Source organism: Oncorhynchus gorbuscha, linkage group LG18 (assembly GCF_021184085.1).
Source record: "Oncorhynchus gorbuscha isolate QuinsamMale2020 ecotype Even-year linkage group LG18, OgorEven_v1.0, whole genome shotgun sequence".
Taxonomy (NCBI): domain Eukaryota; kingdom Metazoa; phylum Chordata; class Actinopteri; order Salmoniformes; family Salmonidae; genus Oncorhynchus; species Oncorhynchus gorbuscha.
In genome coordinates this window covers 1,767,872-1,781,577 of record NC_060190.1, presented here as the reverse complement: position 1 = coordinate 1,781,577, position 13,706 = coordinate 1,767,872, and the positions used below count along the sequence as shown (strand labels likewise).

General features: G+C 43.1%; 16 non-coding genes across 16 annotated transcripts; all 16 read right to left on the bottom strand.

Moving 5' to 3' along the window:
- Positions 1 to 555: 555 nt before the first annotated feature.
- trnal-aag lies at positions 556 to 637 on the bottom strand. Its single transcript has one exon. It is a non-coding gene; the product is annotated as a tRNA-Leu (tRNA).
- Positions 638 to 1,372: 735 nt separating this feature from the next.
- trnal-aag lies at positions 1,373 to 1,454 on the bottom strand. Its single transcript has one exon. It is a non-coding gene; the product is annotated as a tRNA-Leu (tRNA).
- Positions 1,455 to 2,189: 735 nt separating this feature from the next.
- On the bottom strand, positions 2,190 to 2,271 carry trnal-aag. Its single transcript has one exon. It is a non-coding gene; the product is annotated as a tRNA-Leu (tRNA).
- Positions 2,272 to 2,998: 727 nt separating this feature from the next.
- trnal-uag lies at positions 2,999 to 3,080 on the bottom strand. The gene has a single exon. It is a non-coding gene; the product is annotated as a tRNA-Leu (tRNA).
- A 737-nt stretch (positions 3,081 to 3,817) lies between these two features.
- Positions 3,818 to 3,899, bottom strand: trnal-aag. The gene has a single exon. It is a non-coding gene; the product is annotated as a tRNA-Leu (tRNA).
- Positions 3,900 to 4,629: 730 nt separating this feature from the next.
- Positions 4,630 to 4,711, bottom strand: trnal-aag. The gene has a single exon. It is a non-coding gene; the product is annotated as a tRNA-Leu (tRNA).
- A 736-nt stretch (positions 4,712 to 5,447) lies between these two features.
- Positions 5,448 to 5,529, bottom strand: trnal-aag. Its single transcript has one exon. It is a non-coding gene; the product is annotated as a tRNA-Leu (tRNA).
- A 735-nt stretch (positions 5,530 to 6,264) lies between these two features.
- trnal-uag lies at positions 6,265 to 6,346 on the bottom strand. The gene has a single exon. It is a non-coding gene; the product is annotated as a tRNA-Leu (tRNA).
- Positions 6,347 to 7,081: 735 nt separating this feature from the next.
- On the bottom strand, positions 7,082 to 7,163 carry trnal-uag. The gene has a single exon. It is a non-coding gene; the product is annotated as a tRNA-Leu (tRNA).
- An 806-nt stretch (positions 7,164 to 7,969) lies between these two features.
- trnal-uag lies at positions 7,970 to 8,051 on the bottom strand. Its single transcript has one exon. It is a non-coding gene; the product is annotated as a tRNA-Leu (tRNA).
- A 734-nt stretch (positions 8,052 to 8,785) lies between these two features.
- trnal-uag lies at positions 8,786 to 8,867 on the bottom strand. Its single transcript has one exon. It is a non-coding gene; the product is annotated as a tRNA-Leu (tRNA).
- A 735-nt stretch (positions 8,868 to 9,602) lies between these two features.
- On the bottom strand, positions 9,603 to 9,684 carry trnal-aag. Its single transcript has one exon. It is a non-coding gene; the product is annotated as a tRNA-Leu (tRNA).
- Positions 9,685 to 10,459: 775 nt separating this feature from the next.
- trnal-aag lies at positions 10,460 to 10,541 on the bottom strand. The gene has a single exon. It is a non-coding gene; the product is annotated as a tRNA-Leu (tRNA).
- Positions 10,542 to 11,359: 818 nt separating this feature from the next.
- trnal-uag lies at positions 11,360 to 11,441 on the bottom strand. Its single transcript has one exon. It is a non-coding gene; the product is annotated as a tRNA-Leu (tRNA).
- A 724-nt stretch (positions 11,442 to 12,165) lies between these two features.
- trnal-aag lies at positions 12,166 to 12,247 on the bottom strand. The gene has a single exon. It is a non-coding gene; the product is annotated as a tRNA-Leu (tRNA).
- Positions 12,248 to 13,093: 846 nt separating this feature from the next.
- Positions 13,094 to 13,175, bottom strand: trnal-aag. Its single transcript has one exon. It is a non-coding gene; the product is annotated as a tRNA-Leu (tRNA).
- Positions 13,176 to 13,706: the final 531 nt, after the last annotated feature.

The following is a 13,706-nucleotide window of genomic DNA, read 5'->3' as shown; positions in this document are numbered from 1 at the left end:
TTTCTTCCATCGTATAAACTTAGAATTAGTTTCTGCTTTTATGTCTGAAGCAGATTGAATTAGAAAAACACGGCAGATAATTGCAATAACAGACGTGGGAATTAGGGTAAAGGCTGGATTCCCTTTATTTGTCCGGTGTCCTTGGTGGCCTTGTTTGAAATTACATTACAGTTTTCTGTTGAGAAAAAGTTGCAGCGGTGGACTTTGAACCCACACCTCCGAAAGACTGGGTCCTTAAATCCAGTTCTCTGGACAGCTCGGCCACAGTACCCACTGTTAAAATGGACTGCTTGGTCGTCGCACAGACCATCACAACTTTCCTTTTTCCAATCAAGGATTTGATGTGAACAACCACCGGTAGCAGGTGTAACTGCCACCGCGGGAGCACATTACTTGGTGGCTGGTTGGTTAAGACGATGGACTACACTATTGAGTTGGAACCCCATCCGTGACACACAACATTGCTTCTTTTCCCCTTGCATGGGCGACATGAAAGTAAAAACCCTGAAATAAAGCAGAACATGTGATAGCTTGCGCAAACAAACTCAATAAAGATGGCAGTGGTGGGATTTGAACCCACGCCTCCTTAGAGACTGGAGCCTTAATCCAGCGCCTTAGACCGCTCGGCCACACTACCCAGCTCTGGCAAACTATTCACACTTTCTCGTCAGTTACCTAGAGCGTCTGCACTTCCTTGTATTTTAGTCTTCTTTTTCATTTTCTTCTTTAAAATCTTTATGTATCTCATGTTGCTCTTGCGTCCTTCATCTTTTTTGATTCTCTTTTTAAAAATCTTAATTTATCTGATGTTGCTCTTTCTTCCATCGTATAAACTTAGAATTAGTTTCTGCTTTTATGTCTGAAGCAGATTGAATTAGAAAAACACGGCAGATAATTGCAATAACAGATGTGGGAATTAGGGTAAAGGCTGGATTCCATTTATTTGTCCGGTGTCCTTGGTGGCCTTGTTTGAAATTACATTACAGTTTTCTGTTGAGAAAAATTTGCAGCGGTGGACTTTGAACCGACACCTCCGAAAGACTGGGTCCTTAAATCCAGTTCTCTGGACAGCTCGGCCACAGTACCCACTGTTAAAATGGACTGCTTGGTCGTCGCACAGACCATCACAACTTTCCTTTTTTCCAATCAAGGATTTGACGTGAACAACCACCGGTAGGAGGTGCAACTGCCACCGCGGGAGCACAGGATTTGGTGGCTGGTTGGTTAATGCGATGGACTACACTATTGAGTTGGAACCCCATCCGTGACACACAACATTGCTTCTTTTCTCCCTTGCATGGGCGACATGAAAGTAAAAATCTTGAAATGAAGCAGAACATGTGATAGCTTGCGCAAACAAACTCAATAAAGATGGCAGTGGTGGGATTTGAACCCACGCCTCCTTAGAGACTGGAGCCTTAATCCAGCGCCTTAGACCGCTCGGCCACACTACCCAGCTCTGGCAAACTATTCACACTTTCTCGTCAGTTACCTAGAGCGTCTGCACTTCCTTGTATTTTAGTCTTCTTTTTCATTTTCTTCTTTAAAATCTTTATGTATCTCATGTTGCTCTTGCGTCCTTCATCTTTTTTTGATTCTCTTTTTAAAAATCTTAATTTATCTGATGTTGCTCTTTCTTCCATCGTATAAACTTAGAATTAGTTTCTGCTTTTATGTCTGAAGCAGATTGAATTAGAAAAACACGGCAGATAATTGCAATAACAGACGTGGGAATTAGGGTAAAGGCTGGATTCCCTTTATTTGTCCGGTGTCCTTGGTGGCCTTGTTTGAAATTACATTACAGTTTTCTGTTGAGAAAAAGTTGCAGCGGTGGACTTTGAACCCACACCTCCGAAAGACTGGGTCCTTAAATCCAGTTCTCTGGACAGCTCGGCCACAGTACCCACTGTTAAAATGGACTGCTTGGTCGTCGCACAGACCATCACAACTTTCCTTTTTCCAATCAAGGATTTGATGTGAACAACCACCGGTAGGAGGTGCAACTGCCACCGCGGGGGCACAGGACTTGGTGGCTGGTTGGTTAAGGCGATGGACTACACTATTGAGTTGGAACCCCATCCGTGACACACAACATTGCTTCTTTTCTCCCTTGCATGGGCGACATGAAAGTAAAAACCCTGAAATAAAGCAGAACATGTGATAGCTTGCGCAAACAAACTCAATAAAGATGGCAGTGGTGGGATTTGAACCCACGCCTCCTTAGAGACTGGAGCCTTAATCCAGCGCCTTAGACCGCTCGGCCACACTACCCAGCTCTGGCAAACTATTCACACTTTCTCGTCAGTTACCTAGAGCGTCTGCACTTCCTTGTATTTTAGTCTTCTTTTTCATTTTCTTCTTTAAAATCTTTATGTATCTCATGTTGCTCTTGCGTCCTTCATCTTTTTTTTGATTCTCTTTTTAAAAATCTTAATTTATCTGATGTTGCTCTTTCTTCCATCGTATAAACTTAGAATTAGTTTCTGCTTTTATGTCTGAAGCAGATTGAATTAGAAAAACACGGCAGATAATTGCAATAACAGACGTGGGAATTAGGGTAAAGGCTGGATTCCCTTTATTTGTCCGGTGTCCTTGGTGGCCTTGTTTGAAATTACATTACAGTTTTCTGTTGAGAAAAAGTTGCAGCGGTGGACTTTGAACCGAAAGACTGGGTCCTTAAATCCAGTTCTCTGGACAGCTCGGCCACAGTACCCACTGTTAAAATGGACTGCTTGGTCGTCGCACAGACCATCACAACTTTCCTTTTTCCAATCAAGGATTTGATGTGAACAACCACCGGCAGGATGTGCAACTGCCACCGCAGGGGCACAGGACTTGGTGGCTGGTTGGTTAAGGCGATGGACTACACTATTGAGTTGGAACCCCATCCGTGACACACAACATTGCTTCTTTTCTCCCTTGCATGGGCGACATGAAAGTAAAAACCCTGAAATAAAGCAGAACATGTGATAGCTTGCGCAAACAAACTCAATAAAGATGGCAGTGGTGGGATTTGAACCCACGCCTCCTTAGAGACTGGAGCCTAAATCCAGCGCCTTAGACCGCTCGGCCACACTACCCAGCTCTGGCAAATTATTCACACTTTCTCGTCAGTTACCTAGAGCGTCTGCACTTCCTTGTATTTTAGTCTTCTTTTTCATTTTCTTCTTTAAAATCTTTATGTATCTCATGTTGCTCTTGCGTCCTTCATCTTTTTTTGATTCTCTTTTTAAAAATCTTAATTTATCTGATGTTGCTCTTTCTTCCATCGTATAAACTTAGAATTAGTTTCTGCTTTTATGTCTGAAGCAGATTGAATTAGAAAAACACGGCAGATAATTGCAATAACAGACGTGGGAATTAGGGTAAAGGCTGGATTCCCTTTATTTGTCCGGTGTCCTTGGTGGCCTTGTTTGAAATTACATTACAGTTTTCTGTTGAGAAAAAGTTGCAGCGGTGGACTTTGAACCGAACCTCCGAAAGACTGGGTCCTTAAATCCAGTTCTCTGGACAGCTCGGCCACAGTACCCACTGTTAAAATGGACTGCTTGGTCGTCGCACAGACCATCACAACTTTCCTTTTTTTCCAATCAAGGATTTGATGTGAACAACCACCGGTAGGAGGTGCAACTGCCACCGCGGGGAGCACAGGACTTGGTGGCTGGTTGGTTAAGGCGATGGACTACACTATTGAGTTGGAACCCCATCCGTGACACACAACATTGCTTCTTTTCTCCCTTGCATGGGCGACATGAAAGTAAAAACCCTGAAATAAAGCAGAACATGTGATAGCTTGCGCAAACAAACTCAATAAAGATGGCAGTGGTGGGATTTGAACCCACGCCTCCTTAGAGACTGGAGCCTTAATCCAGCGCCTTAGACCGCTCGGCCACACTACCCAGCTCTGGCAAATATTCACACTTTCTCGTCAGTTACCTAGAGCGTCTGCACTTCCTTGTATTTTAGTCTTCTTTTTCATTTTCTTCTTTAAAATCTTTATGTATCTCATGTTGCTCTTGCGTCCTTCATCTTTTTTTGATTCTCTTTTTAAAAATCTTAATTTATCTGATGTTGCTCTTTCTTCCATCGTATAAACTTAGAATTAGTTTCTGCTTTTATGTCTGAAGCAGATTGAATTAGAAAAACACGGCAGATAATTGCAATAACAGACGTGGGAATTAGGGTAAAGGCTGGATTCCCTTTATTTGTCCGGTGTCCTTGGTGGCCTTGTTTGAAATTACATTACAGTTTTCTGTTGAGAAAAAGTTGCAGCGGTGGACTTTGAACCGAACCTCCGAAAGACTGGGTCCTTAAATCCAGTTCTCTGGACAGCTCGGCCACAGTACCCACTGTTAAAATGGACTGCTTGGTCGTCGCACAGACCATCACAACTTTCCTTTTTCCAATCAAGGATTTGACGTGAACAACCACCGGTAGGAGGTGCAACTGCCACCGCGGGGGCACAGGACTTGGTGGCTGGTTGGTTAAGGCGATGGACTACACTATTGAGTTGGAACCCCATCCGTGACACACAACATTGCTTCTTTTCTCCCTTGCATGGGCGACATGAAAGTAAAAACCCTGAAAAGCAGAACATGTGATAGCTTGCGCAAACAAACTCAATAAAGATGGCAGTGGTGGGATTTGAACCCACGCCTCCTTAGAGACTGGAGCCTTAATCCAGCGCCTTAGACCGCTCGGCCACACTACCCAGCTCTGGCAAACTATTCACACTTTCTCGTCAGTTACCTAGAGCGTCTGCACTTCCTTGTATTTTAGTCTTCTTTTTCATTTTCTTCTTTAAAATCTTTATGTATCTCATGTTGCTCTTGCGTCCTTCATCTTTTTTTTATTCTCTTTTTAAAAATCTTAATTTATCTGATGTTGCTCTTTCTTCCATCGTATAAACTTAGAATTAGTTTCTGATTTTATGTCTGAAGCAGATTGAATTGGAAAAACACGGCAGATAATTGCAATAACAGACGTGGGAATTAGGGTAAAGGCTGGATTCCCTTTATTTGTCCGGTGTCCTTGGTGGCCTTGTTTGAAATTACATTACAGTTTTCTGTTGAGAAAAAGTTGCAGCGGTGGACTTTGAACCAACACCTCCGAAAGACTGGGTCCTTAAATCCAGTTCTCTGGACAGCTCGGCCAGAGTACCCACTGTTAAAATGGACTGCTTGGTCGTCGCACAGACCATCACAACTTTCCTTTTTTCCAATCAAGGATTTGACATGAACAACCACCGGTAGGAGGTGCAAATGACACCGCGGGGGCACAGGACTTGGTGGCTGGTTGGTTAAGGCGATGGACTACACTATTGAGTTGGAACCCCATCCGTGACACACAACATTGCTTCTTTTCTCCCTTGCATGGGCGACATGAAAGTAAAAACCCTGAAATAAAGCAGAACATGTGATAGCTTGCGCAAACAAACTCAATAAAGATGGCAGTGGTGGGATTTGAACCCACGCCTCCTTAGAGACTGGAGCCTTAATCCAGCGCCTTAGACCGCTCGGCCACACTACCCAGCTCTGGCAAACTATTCACACTTTCTCATCAGTTACCTAGAGCGTCTGCACTCCCTTGTATTTTAGTCTTCTTTTTCATTTTCTTCTTTAAAATCTTTATGTATCTCATGTTGCTCTTGCGTCCTTCATCTTTTTTTGATTCTCTTTTTAAAAATCTTAATTTATCTGATGTTGCTCTTTCTTCCATCGTATAAACTTAGAATTAGTTTCTGATTTTATGTCTGAAGCAGATTGAATTAGAAAAACACGGCAGATAATTGCAATAACAGACGTGGGAATTAGGGTAAAGGCTGGATTCCCTTTATTTGTCCGGTGTCCTTGGTGGCCTTGTTTGAAATTACATTACAGTTTTCTGTTGAGAAAAAGTTGCAGCGGTGGACTTTGAACCAACACCTCCGAAAGACTGGGTCCTTAAATCCAGTTCTCTGGACAGCTCGGCCACAGTACCCACTGTTAAAATGGACTGCTTGGTCGTCGCACAGACCATCACAACTTTCCTTTTTCCAATCAAGGATTTGACGTGAACAACCACCGGTAGGAGGTGCAACTGCCACCGCGGGGGCACAGGACTTGGTGGCTGGTTGGTTAAGGCGATGGACTACACTATTGAGTTGGAACCCCATCCGTGACACACAACATTGCTTCTTTTCTCCCTTGCATGGGCGACATGAAAGTAAAAACCCTGAAATAAAGCAGAACATGTGATAGCTTGCGCAAACAAACTCAATAAAGATGGCAGTGGTGGGATTTGAACCCACGCCTCCTTAGAGACTGGAGCCTAAATCCAGCGCCTTAGACCGCTCGGCCACACTACCCAGCTCTGGCAAGATTTTCACACTTTCTCATCAGTTACCTAGAGCGTCTGCACTTCCTTGTATTTTAGTCTTCTTTTTCATTTTCTTCTTTAAAATCTTTATGTATCTCATGTTGCTCTTGCGTCCTTCATCTTTTTTTGATTCTCTTTTTAAAAATCTTAATTTATCTGATGTTGCTCTTTCTTCCATCGTATAAACTTAGAATTAGTTTCTGATTTTATGTCTGAAGCAGATTGAATTAGAAAACACGGCAGATAATTGCAATAACAGACGTGGGAATTAGGGTAAAGGCTGGATTCCCTTTATTTGTCCGGTGTCCTTGGTGGCCTTGTTTGAAATTACATTACAGTTTTCTGTTGAGAAAAAGTTGCAGCGGTGGACTTTGAACCCACACCTCCGAAAGACTGGGTCCTTAAATCCAGTTCTCTGGACAGCTCGGCCACAGTACCCACTGTTAAAATGGACTGCTTGGTCGTCGCACAGACCATCACAACTTTCCTTTTTTCCAATCAAGGATTTGATGTGAACAACCACCGGTAGGAGGTGCAACTGCCACCGCAGGGGCACAGGACTTGGTGGCTGGTTGGTTAAGGCGATGGACTACACTATTGAGTTGGAACCCCATCCGTGACACACAACATTGCTTCTTTTCTCCCTTGCATGGGCGACATGAAAGTAAAAATCTTGAAATGAAGCAGAACATGTGATAGCTTGCGCAAACAAACTCAATAAAGATGGCAGTGGTGGGATTTGAACCCACGCCTCCTTAGAGACTGGAGCCTAAATCCAGCGCCTTAGACCGCTCGGCCACACTACCCAGCTCTGGCAAGATTTTCACACTTTCTCATCAGTTACCTAGAGCGTCTGCACTCCCTTGTATTTTAGTCTTCTTTTTCATTTTCTTCTTTAAAATCTTTATGTATCTCATGTTGCTCTTGCGTCCTTGATCTTTTTTGATTCTCTTTTTAAAAATCTTAATTTATCTGATGTTGCTCTTTCTTCCATCGTATAAACTTAGAATTAGTTTCTGATTTTATGTCTGAAGCAGATTGAATTAGAAAAACACGGCAGATAATTGCAATAACAGACGTGGGAATTAGGGTAAAGGCTGGATTCCCTTTATTTGTCCGGTGTCCTTGGTGGCCTTGTTTGAAATTACATTACAGTTTTCTGTTGAGAAAAAGTTGCAGCGGTGGACTTTGAACCAACACCTCCGAAAGACTGGGTCCTTAAATCCAGTTCTCTGGACAGCTCGGCCACAGTACCCACTGTTAAAATGGACTGCTTGGTCGTCGCACAGACCATCACAACTTTCCTTTTTCAGCTCGGCCACAGTACCCACTGTTAAAATGGACTGCTTGGTCGTCGCACAGACCATCACAACTTTCCTTTTTCCAATCAAGGATTTGATGTGAACAACCACCGGTAGGAGGTGCAACTGCCACCGCGGGGCACAGGACTTGGTGGCTGGTTGGTTAAGGCGATGGACTACACTATTGAGTTGGAACCCCATCCGTGACACACAACATTGCTTCTTTTCTCCCTTGCATGGGCGACATGAAAGTAAAAACCCTGAAATAAAGCAGAACATGTGATAGCTTGCGCAAACAAACTCAATAAAGATGGCAGTGGTGGGATTTGAACCCACGCCTCCTTAGAGACTGGAGCCTAAATCCAGCGCCTTAGACCGCTCGGCCACACTACCCAGCTCTGGCAAATTTTCACACTTTCTCATCAGTTACCTAGAGCGTCTGCACTTCCTTGTATTTTAGTCTTCTTTTTCATTTTCTTCTTTAAAATCTTTATGTATCTCATGTTGCTCTTGCGTCCTTCATCTTTTTTGATTCTCTTTTTAAAAATCTTAATTTATCTGATGTTGCTCTTTCTTCCATCGTATAAACTTAGAATTAGTTTCTGATTTTATGTCTGAAGCAGATTGAATTAGAAAAACACGGCAGATAATTGCAATAACAGACGTGGGAATTAGGGTAAAGGCTGGATTCCCTTTATTTGTCCGGTGTCCTTGGTGGCCTTGTTTGAAATTACATTACAGTTTTCTGTTGAGAAAAAGTTGCAGCGGTGGACTTTGAACCGACACCTCCGAAAGACTGGGTCCTTAAATCCAGTTCTCTGGACAGCTCGGCCACAGTACCCACTGTTAAAATGGACTGCTTGGTCGTCGCACAGACCATCACAACTTTCCTTTTTTCCAATCAAGGATTTGATGTGAACAACCACCGGTAGGAGGTGCAACTGCCACCGCAGGGGCACAGGACTTGGTGGCTGGTTGGTTAAGGCGATGGACTACACTATTGAGTTGGAACCCCATCCGTGACACACAACATTGCTTCTTTTCTCCCTTGCATGGGCGACATGAAAGTAAAAACCCTGAAATAAAGCAGAACATGTGATAGCTTGCGCAAACAAACTCAATAAAGATGGCAGTGGTGGGATTTGAACCCACGCCTCCTTAGAGACTGGAGCCTAAATCCAGCGCCTTAGACCGCTCGGCCACACTACCCAGCTCTGGCAAATTATTCACACTTTCTCATCAGTTACCTAGAGCGTCTGCACTTCCTTGTATTTTAGTCTTCTTTTTCATTTTCTTCTTTAAAATCTTTATGTATCTCATGTTGCTCTTGCGTCCTTCATCTTTTTTGATTCTCTTTTTAAAAATCTTAATTTATCTGATGTTGCTCTTTCTTCCATCGTATAAACTTAGAATTAGTTTCTGCTTTTATGTCTGAAGCAGATTGAATTAGAAAAACACGGCAGATAATTGCAATAACAGACGTGGGAATTAGGGTAAAGGCTGGATTCCCTTTATTTGTCCGGTGTCCTTGGTGGCCTTGTTTGAAATTACATTACAGTTTTCTGTTGAGAAAAAGTTGCAGCGGTGGACTTTGAACCCACACCTCCGAAAGACTGGGTCCTTAAATCCAGTTCTCTGGACAGCTCGGCCACAGTACCCACTGTTAAAATGGACTGCTTGGTCGTCGCACAGACCATCACAACTTTCCTTTTTTCCAATCAAGGATTTGATGTGAACAACCACCGGTAGGAGGTGCAACTGCCACCGCGGGAGCACAGGACTTGGTGGCTGGTTGGTTAAGGCGATGGACTACACTATTGAGTTGGAACCCCATCCGTGACACACAACATTGCTTCTTTTCTCCCTTGCATGGGCGACATGAAAGTAAAAACCCTGAAATAAAGCAGAACATGTGATAGCTTGCGCAAACAAACTCAATAAAGATGGCAGTGGTGGGATTTGAACCCACGCCTCCTTAGAGACTGGAGCCTTAATCCAGCGCCTTAGACCGCTCGGCCACACTACCCAGCTCTGGCAAGATTTTCACACTTTCTCATCAGTTACCTAGAGCGTCTGCACTTCCTTGTATTTTAGTCTTCTTTTTCATTTTCTTCTTTAAAATCTTTATGTATCTCATGTTGCTCTTGCGTCCTTCATCTTTTTTTGATTCTCTTTTTAAAAATCTTAATTTATCTGATGTTGCTCTTTCTTCCATCGTATAAACTTAGAATTAGTTTCTGCTTTTATGTCTGAAGCAGATTGAATTAGAAAAACACGGCAGATAATTGCAATAACAGACGTGGGAATTAGGGTAAAGGCTGGATTCCCTTTATTTGTCCGGTGTCCTTGGTGGCCTTGTTTGAAATTACATTACAGTTTTCTGTTGAGAAAAAGTTGCAGCGGTGGACTTTGAACCCACACCTCCGAAAGACTGGGTCCTTAAATCCAGTTCTCTGGACAGCTCGGCCACAGTACCCACTGTTAAAATGGACTGCTTGGTCGTCGCACAGACCATCACAACTTTCCTTTTTTCCAATCAAGGATTTGATGTGAACAACCACCGGTAGGAGGTGCAACTGCAACTGCCACATTACGCTGTTGCAGGCAGAACATGTGATGGACTTTGCACAGGACTTGGTGGCTGGTTGGTTAAGGCCATCATGGACTACACTATTGAGTTGGAACCCCTATCCGTGACACACAACATTGCTTCTTTTCTCCCTTGCATGGGCGACATGAAAGTAAAAACCCTGAAATAAAGCAGAACATGTGATAGCTTGCGCAAACAAACTCAATAAAGATGGCAGTGGTGGGATTTGAACCCACGCCTCCTTAGAGACTGGAGCCTTAATCCAGCGCCTTAGACCGCTCGGCCACACTACCCAGCTCTGGCAAATTATTCACACTTTCTCATCAGTTACCTAGAGCGTCTGCACTTCCTTGTATTTTAGTCTTCTTTTTCATTTTCTTCTTTAAAATCTTTATGTATCTCATGTTGCTCTTGCGTCCTTCATCTTTTTTGATTCTCTTTTTAAAAATCTTAATTTATCTGATGTTGCTCTTTCTTCCATCGTATAAACTTAGAATTAGTTTCTGCTTTTATGTCTGAAGCAGATTGAATTAGAAAAACACGGCAGATAATTGCAATAACAGACTGGGAATTAGGGTAAAGGCTGGATTCCCTTTATTTGTCCGGTGTCCTTGGTGGCCTTGTTTGAAATTACATTACAGTTTTCTGTTGAGAAAAAGTTGCAGCGGTGGACTTTGAACCCACACCTCCGAAAGACTGGGTCCTTAAATCCAGTTCTCTGGACAGCTCGGCCACAGTACCCACTGTTAAAATGGACCACAGTCCAACTGTTTGAAAAACCACCGGTGGACTGCTTGGTCGTCCGGTGTCCTTGGTGGCCTTGTTTGACAGACCATCACAACTTTCCTTTTTCCAATCAAGGATTTGATGTGAACAACCACTTTCCTTTTTTCCAATCAAGGATTTGAGGAACAACCACCGGTGCAACTGCCACCGGGGGCACAGGACTTGGTGGCTGGTTGGTTAAGGCGATGGACTACACTATTGAGTTGGAACCCCATCCGTGACACACAACATTGCTTCTTTTCTCCCTTGCATGGGCGACATGAAAGTAAAAACCCTGAAATAAAGCAGAACATGTGATAGCTTGCGCAAACAAACTCAATAAAGATGGCAGTGGTGGGATTTGAACCCACGCCTCCTTAGAGACTGGAGCCTAAATCCAGCGCCTTAGACCGCTCGGCCACACTACCCAGCTCTGGCAAATTTTCACACTTTCTCATCAGTTACCTAGAGCGTCTGCACTTCCTTGTATTTTAGTCTTCTTTTTCATTTTCTTCTTTAAAATCTTTATGTATCTCATGTTGCTCTTGCGTCCTTCATCTTTTTTGATTCTCTTTTTAAAATCTTAATTTATCTGATGTTGCTCTTTCTTCCATCGTATAAACTTAGAATTAGTTTCTGCTTTTATGTCTGAAGCAGATTGAATTAGAAAAACACGGCAGATAATTGCAATAACAGACGTGGGAATTAGGGTAAAGGCTGGATTCCCTTTATTTGTCCGGTGTCCTTGGTGGCCTTGTTTGAAATTACATTACAGTTTTCTGTTGAGAAAAAGTTGCAGCGGTGGACTTTGAACCGAAAGACTGGGTCCTTAAATCCAGTTCTCTGGACAGCTCGGCCACAGTACCCACTGTTAAAATGGACTGCTTGGTCGTCGCACAGACCATCACAACTTTCCTTTTTTCCAATCAAGGATTTGATGTGAACAACCACCGGTAGGAGGTGCAACTGCCACCGCGGGGGCACAGGACTTGGTGGCTGGTTGGTTAAGGCGATGGACTACACTATTGAGTTGGAACCCCATCCGTGACACACAACATTGCTTCTTTTCTCCCTTGCATGGGCGACATGAAAGTAAAAACCCTGAAATAAAGCAGAACATGTGATAGCTTGCGCAAACAAACTCAATAAAGATGGCAGTGGTGGGATTTGAACCCACGCCTCCTTAGAGACTGGAGCCTTAATCCAGCGCCTTAGACCGCTCGGCCACACTACCCAGCTCTGGCAAACTATTCACACTTTCTCGTCAGTTACCTAGAGCGTCTGCACTTCCTTGTATTTTAGTCTTCTTTTTCATTTTCTTCTTTAAAATCTTTATGTATCTCATGTTGCTCTTGCGTCCTTCATCTTTTTTTGATTCTCTTTTTAAAAATCTTAATTTATCTGATGTTGCTCTTTCTTCCATCGTATAAACTTAGAATTAGTTTCTGCTTTTATGTCTGAAGCAGATTGAATTAGAAAAACATGGCAGATAATTACAATAACACACTTGGGATTTAGGGTAAAGGCTGGATTCCCTTTATTTGTCCGGTGTCCTTGGTGGCCTTGTTTGAAATTACATTTCAGTTTTCTGTTGAGAAAAAGTTGCAGCGTTGGACTTTGAACCCACACCTCCGAAATACTGGGTCCTTAAATCCAGTACTCTGGACAGCTCGGCCACCGTACCCACTGTTAAAATGGACTGCTTGGTCGTCGCACAGACCATCACAACTTTCCTTTTTTCCAATCAAGGATTTGATGTGAACAACCACAACTGCGGAATATTACAGTTTTCTGGACACTCAATCCGGTTCTCTGGACAAAATGGACTGCTTGGTCTGCCATCACAACTTTCCTTTTTTCCAATCAAGGATTTGATGTGAACAACCACCGGTAGGAGTTGCAACTGCCACCGCGGGACTTGGTGGCTGGTTGGTTAAGGCGATGGACTACACTATTGAGTTGGAACCCCATCCGTGACACACAACATTGCTTCTTTTCTCCCTTGCATGGGCGACATGAAGTAAAAACCCTGAAATAAAGCAGAACATGTGATAGCTTGCGCAAACAAACTCAATAAAGATGGCAGTGGTGGGATTTGAACCCACGCCTCCTTAGAGACTGGAGCCTTAATCCAGCGCCTTAGACCGCTCGGCCACACTACCCAGCTCTGGCAAATTATTTGCACTTTCTCGTCAGTTACCTAGAGCGTCTGCACTTCCTTGTATTTTAGTCTTCTTTTTCATTTTCTTCTTTAAAATCTTTATGTATCTCATGTTGCTCTTGCGTCCTTCATCTTTTTTTTGATTCTCTTTTTAAAAATCTTAATTTATCTGATGTTGCTCTTTCTTCCATCGTATAAACTTAGAATTAGTTTCTGCTTTTATGTCTGAAGCAGATTGAATTAGAAAAACACGGCAGATAATTGCAAAAACAGACTTGGGATTTAGGGTAAAGGCTGGATTCCCTTTATTTGTCCGGTGTCCTTGGTGGCCTTGTTTGAAATTACATTACAGTTTTCTGTTGAGAAAAAGTTGCAGCGGTGGACTTTGAACCCACACCTCCGGAAAGACTGGGTCCTTAAATCCAGTTCTCTGGACAGCTCGGCCACAGTTCCCACTGTTAAAATGGACTGCTTGGTCGTCGCACAGACCATCACAACTTTCCTTTTTTTAATCAAGGATTTGATGTGAACA